The sequence below is a fragment of the Chrysochloris asiatica genome, unplaced genomic scaffold, assembly GCF_000296735.1.
Source record: "Chrysochloris asiatica unplaced genomic scaffold, ChrAsi1.0 scaffold00006, whole genome shotgun sequence".
NCBI classification, from domain to species: Eukaryota; Metazoa; Chordata; class Mammalia; order Afrosoricida; family Chrysochloridae; genus Chrysochloris; species Chrysochloris asiatica.
Window position 1 is genome coordinate 34273315 of NW_006408524.1, and position 6506 is coordinate 34279820.

The 6506-nt window shown below is 40.9% G+C and overlaps 1 pseudogene; it reads left to right on the top strand.

The window, feature by feature from the left end:
- The first annotated feature begins 3956 nt into the window (after window positions 1-3956).
- Window positions 3957-5236, top strand: LOC102811419 (annotated as a pseudogene).
- The last annotated feature ends 1270 nt before the right edge of the window (window positions 5237-6506 follow it).

Sequence of the window (6506 nt, forward strand, 5' to 3'; positions counted from 1 at the left end):
TGTATAATTACCATTGATGTTGTTGAAAATAAGTATTTTGATTGAATAATTCATTGGTCTTTTGTAATTGTAGCATGCCACCTTCAAAGCCATATTTTCCAATGATTAATCTTGTTTGTTTCCAACTTTCGCCTTCCAATCACCAGTAATTTTCAATGCAACCTGATTGCATGTTTGATCAATTTCAGACTAAAGCAGTTGGGAGAATTCTTCAATTTCATCATCACTGGCTTTAATTGTTGATGCATTAATGTGAATAATAGTAGTTTTACCTGATCTTCTTAGTAAGCATATGAATATTATCCTATCACAGACAGCATTTTACTTGAAGATAGCTTTTGAAACACTCTTTGTGATGATGAATGCAGTGCCATTCCTCTTCAGTTAATTGTACCAGACATAGGAAACTATATGACTGTTGGATTCAGCATAGCCAATACCAGTCTATTTTAGTTCACTAGTGCCTAGAATATTTATCTTTATGCATTTTGTTTCATTTTTGACAACTTCCAAGTTTTCCTAGAAACATACTTTGTACTTTCCATGTACTAATTATTAATGGGTGTTTGAAGCTCTTTCCTCTCACTTTGAGTTGTGTGCCGCATCAGCAGACAAAGGTCCCGAAGATTTTGCCCCAATCATATCATTAAAGTCAATTCTACTTTGAGGAGGCAGCTCTTTTCCAGAAGCTCTTCTGACACTGTATCAAACAATATTTTGCTGTTCTTCATAAGGTTTTCACTGTTTATTCAGAAGTGGTCTACCTCTCCTTCCTAGTCTTTGTCTGGAAGCTCTGTTTAAACCTGTCTTCCATGGGTGATCCTGCTAGTATTTAAAATCCTGGTGACATACATACAGATTTCAGCATCACAGCAACACACAAGCCACCACAGTACAAAAAACTGACAGATGAGTGGTTGGATCACCTAGTAGGTCCTCAATATATAATTGTGCAATGATGAAAATTCAACAGCATTCTAATTAATCTCTTTGTAATTTCTAGAGTATTACACAAATACAAAGACTGTGTATGGTGCCAAGTGTATTTCTTTAACTCAGGAAATCCAGCCAAATTTTGTTCTATTCTCTGTGGAATGCAGGCGAAAGACTTCAGAAATTCATTCTTTGAAAAGATGAGGACCTCTTAAATCTACTTCAAAATTACATTGTGTAGTCTTTCCCTCCTAGAGCTACATGCTTATACAACATAATTTTTGTGAGAGGAGACACACAAGAATGGCTATACTTGAAGTGAGGGAAAAATAGCAATGAAGTTTCAATCTAAGGCCTAGCACATTCAGTAGACTGCTGTGAATCTGGGTGGAGACCTGGTCAGCCAGCAGTGTGACAAGACCTGGGGACTCTTGGGCCCAGAGTCAGTGACATAGCCTCAGAGGACTAGAGTGGAGAGTAAAGTTTCAAGCTGATAAGAAGAGAGGGCATATGCATCAGAACACGCACACTTAACAGGTAATAGCAACTTGACCTGGCTTCAATGACTGGATGATTAGAACTCAACTAGAAGAAGAAAAAAACAGGAAAAAAAGAGTAATTTGATACAATTTGATGAATTTGACCTACACCTATGGATGCAGTACCTCAAACGAGGGAACAAACCTTTACAGCGAGGATCATTCCCACCCCCTCGATACACAGGGTAGACTGGGATGGACAACTTGGACATTGGCTACCCAAAACGGGGATGCTACAAAGGCAAGAAGTGACTGGTTTACAAGCTTTCAAGAGGGAGCCTAGATCCAGAGGGCATGGAGAAAAGTAGAATGTCCACTGAGGACATTCTGTCTGTCTGGGCCAGACTGATGAAAGTAGAATGTCCACTGAGGACATCCAATCTGTCTGGGCAGGACTGATGAAAGGAGATGGCGATAGCACTCATGTGGCACAATAGTGAATAATTGCTATCAGGACTGACTGTGAGGGTTGGAAATATAAAGGAGATGTTTTGTAGCAAAAGGAGGGGAGTGGTTGACTTTGCAGTCCAGGAGTGGAGGTCCCTGGGACCATCAAGGGAGAGGAGCGGAGTGTGGAACCCTACCCAGAGAAAGAGTGATGCCAGAGATGGAGGCAGAGTGGATGACATGGAGAGATGGAGCGGCTGGGGACTCTAGACCCAAAGAGGGAGAGGGGCTGTGTGCTGATGACCAGGAGGCAGGCTTTGGTTGGGTGATGATGCATGGAGGGGGTTGTAACCATGTCAGTGAAATGATATACAATAGGATGAATGTAAAGCTAATGTTCTACCATGTAAACTATCACATAATTCACAATAAAACATTAAAACAAACAAACAAACACAAACTGGTGCTGCATGTTTGTATCTTATTCTTTGAAATACATAATGTGTCCATTTTTTTTTCCTTTCAAAAATCAGGAATTGAACACAAAATGGGAAAGAAGCCTCCCTCTTGTTTTATTTTTAATCTCCCAAAATTCTATTTAGTGGTAGCCAGCTGCAGGGCAGCAGAGTTTATTCCACTCCTCCTGTTCAACTGTTTGAATGTGCTTCCATTACCCTGAGGCTGTGGCTTTTGATGCTGGCACATTGTTTATTGCTCATTGGGAGAAAAAACAGAAAGAGAACTGCCAAAGCGACTGGTTGAGTGCAGTCAGCAGATTAAAGAGAAGCCAAGAGAGGCATTGTTTTCTTTCAGCAGAACATTGGCGGTCCTGTCTATTTAACCAATCCACTTGTGACAGGGAGAGGGAAATAATGTGAGGATGTTGTCTAGCTTTGGTTTTTTTGTTTTAATTTTCTGTACACTTGAGTATGATTTATTTCAAAATATGAGAACTCTGTACTGCTGAAGCATTTTAAAAAACAGTGAAAACTTCTTGGTCAAAATGAGTGCTTCAGGCACAGACTTTGTATGGGGGAGACCAAGCTAAAGGAAAAGACAGCCAGGGAGGAAAGAAGAAAGTGAAGGAGGAAAGGAAAGATTAGAGAGGGAAAGAAAAGTGAGGGAGGGTTAAAAGTACAGACAGGAAAGAAAGAAAAGAACTAGAGCATTAATATCATTTTCAGGTCCTAAAACTGATTACACAGCCAGTCTTAAAATTTTTAACTGTATTTTATATGTTTGTATTTGTTTCTTCATCTAGACTATTAGCTGTAAAGTATAGCCTATCATTTATTAAAGAAAAGAGATGATTCACATAGTAAGATTTCTGCATTACCTTCTTCTAAATTGAACTTCGGCTTTTTTTTCCAAGCAGAGTTTATAGAGTGAAACAATTCAAATCATCAAAGTGATGACTATAATCTCAAACTGAGAACATTATGGTCCTACAAGTCATAACTGAAGCATTTCTGTCAATTTTTCCGTGTGACATCTTTATAACCTTAATAAAATGGTTGGTGTTTGCATTTAAAATGTATCATGTTAATGTATATATATATACACACACACACACACACATATATTTTAAAGCTAATAAATTGCAGTATCTGTTAATTTGGATTTTGGGTTACAAATCCTGGTGCGGCACTGTGAGTTAATGCTCTGAATTGCAAAGTTGGTTTGAACCTCAAGGTTGGTGGTTCAAGCTTACCAGCCACTCCTTGGAAACCCTATACAGGATGGCTAAGCGTGGGAACTTACTCAATGACATTTAACAACAACAAATTTTATTAGCTATGTAGCTCATGATCGTGTACCATAGGCCTGGACTTGGCTGCCTCAGGTGACCCCAAGACATGTCATGAGTTGAATGTGAATGTATGTTCACCTTAGTAGGCAATTTGTTATCTTTAGAAATGGTTGGGTTTTTTTAGTCATTTATTCTTACAATCCAATCACTGTTTAAGTCCCAGCCTGTATGCCAGCCATAGCCAACCCAAGAGAGAAGGTTCTGTCCAGGCCCAAGACCTTAGGTGCCGATCCATGTTGCCGACCCCATGACTTGGAGCAGTTAGAGGAGGAGAAGGGGGCAGAGACATGGGGGGGACCCGCCTGGGTATCTCAACGCTGGGTGGGGCAGCGTCAACGAGGAGGAGGCTAGACGGGGTCAAGAATGAGCATGAGGATCTGGATCAGAAGCCATCAGCCAAGGAATTAGTCAAGAAACTAGTGGATCATATCGAATTCTGTTCTGATGAAAACCTAGAGAAGTATACCTTCTTGCAGAGAAATAAACTAGGGTACAGCAGTGTCCATCTACTCCTTCAAAAAGATAAAACACCTTGCACAGGACTGGAGAGCCAGAGCTTTTGCCTTAACCCTTGAGCTCGATGAGGATCCTCGGGAGGTGACAAGGACCATTCCTTCCCCACTCGTCCCCAGTGAGAACCTTCCCAGTAAGATGCTCTAATCTATGATCTCTACCTGTCCCCTAAGGTTTAGGTCTTGGACACCCCCCAGAAAAATGGAATGGTACAGAAGATAATGGAACGCCTGCTCAAGCTCTTTGGAGCCTTGGACATTAAATTATCAATGTGGATCCTCAAACCTGGAAGAGAGTCTCCTGAGGTATTTTGAGGATTTAGGGGCCCAAGAGTGTTCACTGTGGAGCTTGTGGAGATGAAAGTGGCCATCAAAGTTTATGAGTATGTGATTTCTGAATCTCAAGGCAAATAGAACTTGAAAGCTTTCTTGACTGCTATGAATGTATCTAAAGAGAAATCATCCAAAAACAGTTATGATGAGAAATCCATTGTAAACATCCACTTGTGCAAGTCCTTGTTCAAAAAGAGAACTGAGGAAATTCAATGCATGGGTGATGAATCTTCTGCCAACAGCTCCTCTGACCCTGAAAGAAACCCTACATTCTAATGACTGGCCAACACCATGTGGTCATCAACAAGTCAGTCCTTCTGGTCACCAGAATCAGTTTCTGAGCCCAAATGCCTCCCAATGTTCAAATCCTTGGAACAGCCTCTTAACCCAGTGCAGTGTTTCCAAAAAATCCCCACTGGTCTCTGGGGAGATTGAACTTTGGTGACAGTCCTGAGATATTTCCAAAGAGCATGGATCACTCCTCTGACCAGTGTAGCAGCCCCACTCTCTCCGGCAGCACCTGGACTCAGGTGTGATCAAGCTGAGATGGGGACACAGGAGAAAAGCACTGGGGCACGTTCTTTACTCTCTTGGAAGATGCAGACAGCAGATGGTTACCTGTTGGGGTACTGAGGCTGCCCAGAAGTACTGGCAACACCAGGGGATTTCATAGTGGCCATAGAGGAACAGGGCATATAGACAATAAATCCACTGTGCGTTAATGCGCCAGACTGCAAAGCCATTTGAACTGCAAGGTCGGTGTTTCAAGCTCAACAGCTGCTCCTTGGAAACCCTACACAGGGTCATTATGGGTCAGAACAGACTCTATGGCACTTAACAACAACAATAACATTTTAATTAGAAAGTAGCACTGGTAGTGTAGAGAGTTATGAGGAGGGCTGCTAGCCACAAGTCAGCAGCTGGACTCTACCAGCCATATGTGCAAGAAAGATGAGGCTTTCTTCTCGATTAAAGATTTACAGTCTCAAACACCCTAAACAGGATTGCTTTGAATTGGAACCAACTAGAACGCACACAATCATCACCTACCACCATGTGATAGGCTCTGATTTGGCCACTAGGGTTACAATGAGAAAGCAGACAAAATTTCCTATCTTCATAGAGGACATTATTTAGTAGCAATAAACAGTCAGAATATAAGCAACTGACAGTATGTCAGATGAGGATATATTTTATGGAGAAAAGTAAGGCAGAAGACATAAGAATGTGACAGGGGTAAAAATTTCAGGTTTAAGTGGTTGGTGGCTGAAGCTTTAATTTGAAAGTGAAATTTGAGCGCTTGAAAGAGACAAACCTAGAGGAAGAGAATTGAAGGTCAATAGTACAGTTGGTGAAAAGACCCAGAGATTGGAGGGAATCCTAGGTTTTGGATTTCTGAAAGATATCCAGAGCAATTATACCTGCATGGCTACAGCAGAATGAACCAAAGAAGAAAGAATGGGATCTGATGTATTCAGAGAAACCAACAATTTTTTAAAATCTTTTATTGTGAATTGAGTGATAATCTACATGGCAGAACATCAGTTTTGTACTTAACCAATCACCTATTGTTTCATTGTAATGATTATAACCCCCTTTTTTGATGTACACAAAACCACACAGGAATATATAATTATTTAAACAACCAAAGGACTCATTTTGCAAATCAGCCCCTTGCCCATCAGCACACAGCCTTTCTCTTTCCACGAGTCTAGGGTCCTCAGATGCTCTATCTCTCCATGCCATTGTCTCTGCCTCTGACTCTGGTAATACTGCTTCTCTGGTTAGAATCCCACATTCAGCTCATGCTCTTTCCCCTTGCTGGTCTTAGGGTCCTTTGTTCTTGGAATGTAAGATGAACTACTCCCCTCTTTTTGTTACACATCCTCTACCTTTACAATTGTGACAATCACCATTAGTCATGAACAAATTATTCACTATTAAATCAAAGGACTCCTATCTCCATCTCTTTTTACCTGACCCATCTAGACA